The 5000-nt window shown below is 49.2% G+C and overlaps 1 protein-coding gene across 5 annotated transcripts in view; it reads right to left on the bottom strand.

The window, feature by feature from the left end:
• LOC308152210 (protocadherin alpha-8-like) overlaps positions 1 to 5000 on the bottom strand; it is a gene marked incomplete at both ends in the record, with an annotated part of 162064 nt that overhangs the window by 723 nt on the left and 156341 nt on the right. The window lies entirely within an intron of this gene.

Here is a 5000-nt window from a genome sequence, read left to right as displayed (position 1 = left end):
AGTGACAGTATGGGAAGTATATACAGGTATGTACACATATGTACAGGAGAGGATAGTAGTAAACCATGTACAGTTAAGGTAGCTATGTACATCATGGTCTATACAGGCTATATCAAAAATATGTGCAAATATGGTATGTGTAAAGGCAGTATTTGTAAACAGCAGTAGTGCAAAGGGTAATTGAGTATTCACATTGACCAGGGGTGTGTGCAACCAGCAGTAGTGCAATGGCAAAATGGGTTGTCCACAGTGACAGGGGGGCGAGGGGGGGGAAATACTGAGAGAAACCTTCCTATATCAGAGGTGTAACCCGGTCACAACACGGTCTGTCCTCTGATCATCCTGTGACACCCACTGTGATGTCGCTAATCTGTCACCAATCGTGGCTCGTCCACAGGAGCAGCCATGACACGCTATACACAAAAGGGAGAAGGAAGACGACTCAAAATGGAAGGTCTCTCTAAACGCCTTTACTGATGAGCCGAGCCGAATCAAAGCAGAACCAGAGCCTCGGCTAGAAAGTCGCTGGCGCTGTCGCCGGATAAGACATCAGACAGCCTTCCATCACGCCGGGAGAGGCAGGGAAAGGTCAGGGAATAAAGTAGTGGCATTTGAACGGAACGTTAACAGTCTGTTTACCCACACTCAGCGGTCGTTTTGAAGATGACTGTGTGGCTTAACTCCCATCACCGATCTGCACTGAGGCGGGAAACTGGAAAGGTAAACGCACATTGTGTCACTACAATAGTAGTGCTGTGTGTGTGATGTGTGTGTGATGTGTGTGTGTGTGTGTGTGTGTGTGTGTGCGGGTGTTTATGTGTTTAGTTGGCTGGATTCTCTGCTGTGAGGTTCTACAGGGGGGACAGGTTCACTCCAGGTTCACTCCAGGTGTCACCTCTCCCTGAAGTCTCTACACTCATGACTCACTGCAGCAGAGCAACACTTGGCTAAGCTCTCTCCACGGCCCCATCAATCTGCCCAAGGAGAGCAAGATGCACCCCCACACACATAAATAACTCCATTAAAGGGGCAGGGATGCACATATAAATAACTCCTTATTAAAGGGGATGGGAGAAGGCATCTGGTCAAAGCTAGCTAGCCCACAGTGACTGCATTATCGCAGGCAGCTCCTTAAACAAGATCTCATCACCGCAACATGAAGACTGAAGGATCCAGAGAGGACTACTCTCACCACGACTCCTTGTTTTTTGGCGCACAATCCACTCACACACACAAACAGACACATTTGGCTGAGAATAAATACACACTCTTATATACACACACTCGACAGTAAACAAAAGACTTTGAAAACACACATTCGTCGGATATATAAAACACAGTCTCCTATTAAAACACACACTGATGTAAAACACACACTCACACACATACCCCACCAGCAACAAGCACCAATCGCGTTTGTCTTGTTCCTCACAGCTATGACCTATATTGCTACACTTCCTGAAGAATGATATTCCTTTTTATTTCTCGCTCTGTATTTTCAGAGTTTAGCAGAAGAGAGTTCATCCAAGCAGAAGGAACCGTGTCTTGGAGAGAGAGAGAGCTGTCCTCGCCATGACCCGAGCAGAGAGGCCATTCTCCCCATGCCCTGCCCTGGCCTAACACCACCCTGCCCTGGTCTAACACCACCCTGCCCTGGCCTAACACCACCCTGCCCTGGCCTAACACCACCCTGCCCTGGCCTAACACCACCCTGCCCTGGCCTAACACCACCCTGCCCTGGCCTAACACCACCCTGCCCTAACACCACCGTGCCCTAACACCACCCCACCCTGGCCTAACACCACTCTGCCCTAACACCACCGTGCCCTAACACCACCCCACCCTGGCCTAACACCACCCTGCCCTGGCTTAACACCACCCTGCACTGGCCTAAAACCACTCTGCCCTGGCCTAACACCACCCTGCCCTAACACCACCGTGCCCTAACACCACCCCACCCTGGCCTAACACCACCCTGCCCTGGCTTAACACCACCCTGCACTGGCCTAAAACCACCCCGCCCTGGACTAACACCACCCTGGCCTAACACCACCCTGCCCTGGCCTAACACCACCCTGCCCTGGCCTAACACCACCCTGCCCTGGCCTAACACCACCCCGCCTCACCCTGCGACTCACATCTCCAAACCCTCTCTGGTATATTAAAAAATACATTGAATGTCATACTGTACATATTCCTCAATCTTATTCTTTCTTTCCTCCGAAATGGGATTAGAGTAAGTAGCTAATGGCTCTTGGGGGGCAGGAGCCTCCTGTTTCCGTAGCGTGAGGTGGCTTAATGTACACCCCCTGGACATGATTCTGTTATGTCGCAGGGTCTTACCCCCAATCTAACCCTTTAGTGTTGAGTGCCAAGCAGGGACCATTTTTATAAAAATGTTATAGTCTTTGGTATGACTCAGCCGGGGATCGAACTCATGACCTCCCAATCTCAGTGCGGACACTCTAACTGCAAGGCCACTGAGCTGGTAAAAGAAAATGGGCTTAAGGCACCCCCAAATATCTCTGAATAGACCAGAAAAGATTTGACTGTTTTCTGACTGTAAACTAGAACTAGACCATCGATGAACAAAGGCCATCCCCCATTGGCTTTGGCCGAGAGGTTGAGTCAGTCGGCAGTGATCAGCAGGTACAGGCATCATGCTGCAGGGTGATTGAAGTGGCCAGAGGGAGGCATTGTAACACGAGAACACATGTCTGCTCTGAGTCAGAACATGAGATGCTAACAGTGCTATTAGTAGGAATAATAATAATAATAATAATAATAATAGTCAAGGCCAGGAACATTTCTCAGGACGATAAACAACAGTCAAGGGAATAAAGTAAAAAGCTGAATTAGTGAGCCATTAAAATGATTTAAACAACGGAATATGACAGCGTTGAGTAGCCTCTCTCTCCCCCTCGCTCTTGACCCCCCTCTCCTCTCATCTCTCTCTCCCTCACTCTTCTCCATCCCCTCTATTTCCCTCACCTGATTTCGCCCCCCCACACCCCCGCCCCTCCCAAATCTACAGGCTTTCTGTTGAATCTGCCCAGAGTGATGGATTCTGGGAGTCAATCCAGCCGGAGCATGATGTCCCCTGTCTGGCACACTCTCCCTAATCTCTCTTATGGAGTCAAATACGACTGCACACACACTCCTCTCCACCTCCTCTACACACACCAGGACATTCAATACCAGCAGCCATTTTCCCTTTGTGTGTGAATGGGAGCACACACTGGGCAGCTCGACTGTCACGGTTGTTTTACCTCCCCTGGTTGTGACATCACCACTGTGGCCATTAGCTGATAGACTCAGCAGGACACACAGCGAGGAGGAGGACAGGAGAGGAGTCCGAGACAGACACACACACACACACACACACACACACACACATACAGTCTCCTCATCTAGACTCAGAGACAGACACACACAATGTCCGCATTTATACCCAGAGACAGACAGACACACACAGACAGACACAGACAGACAGACAGACACACACACACATTTACACACACACACACACACACACACACACACACTCATATACACACACACACACACACACACTCCTCTCCTCCTCTCCACTCTGAGCCAGCCAGAGAGTCAGATTAACTTGCACTGAGAGATCCCACTCTGCTGTTCAGTATCAACCCCAGCTTAAGCCCTTATCTAACACCCGGAAACATTGTGATCCGATTCTTCACTTTAAATGTGTGTGTGTGTGTGTGTGTGTGTGTGTGTGTTGGGGGGGGGGGGATAGGGGGACTAGGAGGAAGAATGACCGAGAGATAAAAAGATCATAGAAAGTGGGAGATGTTTTATTAACGTGTTTCTATACTTATTTCCCATATACAGTATAAGAGCGTAGGCAGGCATTTGATGAGACACCCGTGGCCCCCAATGCGAACAAGGAGTCACAAACAAACAGGACCCCAGAGAGTGATGAGTCACAGGGACACAGCAGACAGATGGCAGGGGACAGGACGGGGCAGGACGGGGTGGCAGCCTCACGCAGGGTCACAACCATTACCGCTGACTACAAAACCCTCAGACTAAATCTAACAGAAATACCATGCTCTCTAGTATCTCAATCCCTATGACCGACACGAAACCTACTTACTCACGTTATTATTATTGTGTTATTATTGTGCTTTTTGTATCTGAATGCTGCAATTGTCAGCGTTGAGGAACCAAAGCCAATGGATTTTACTCTTGTGTACAGTAAGATGTAATAAAAGTGATTCCGATTCCTAGTCACATCTCCCCTTTCTTCTACTCTTTCTACATCCATTCCCCCCCTACTAAAAATCTGTCCATCGCCTCGAAAAAGCCTCTTATGACAACTACCACCTTTCCATCAGAATCACACAGAGACAGAATACATTGCTCCATCTTTCCACATCTATTCTATACTCTTCCTTCCAGCATCCCTCTCTCCCTTTTCTAACCAACTCTTCTTTACCTCCCCCATCACTCTCCCTCCCCTCTTTCTACCATTCTCTCTCCTCCTTCTACTCTAATGTTTTCTCTCTTCCTCACTCCCTCCCTCCCTCACCTCTGTCAGGATAGCAACAGAGGCACACGTCTCACCCAGCACAGATACACACACGATACTCTCTCTCTTCTCTCCCCTCTCCCCCCCCCCTCCCCACTCCCTCCCTCCCTCACTCCGTCTCTCTCATTCCCTCCTCTGACCTTTTGTCCAACCCAGCGTGAACAGTGAGCCGGCTCACACCCGTCCCTCCCAGTTATTGACAGAGCCATAATGATCCCCATCACTGTTATGGAAACGTTATTGTGATTGGAAGTGAAAGAGCTTCCCCATCAACGGTCCCTAACAGGCAACATTAGAGATGAGAATGATTAGGTTTACATACAGATGACCACGCAGCCAATACACATGCACACGGATGTATGCACGCACACACACACACACACACACACACACACACACACACACACACACACACACACTCTCTCTCTCTCTCAGCCTC

The sequence above is a fragment of the Nansenia antarctica genome (assembly GCF_963989245.1).
Source record: "Nansenia antarctica genome assembly, chromosome: 3".
Classification (NCBI taxonomy): domain Eukaryota; kingdom Metazoa; phylum Chordata; class Actinopteri; order Argentiniformes; family Microstomatidae; genus Nansenia; species Nansenia antarctica.
Note: the sequence above shows the minus strand (reverse complement) of the source record. Positions and strands in the feature narration are given on the sequence as shown.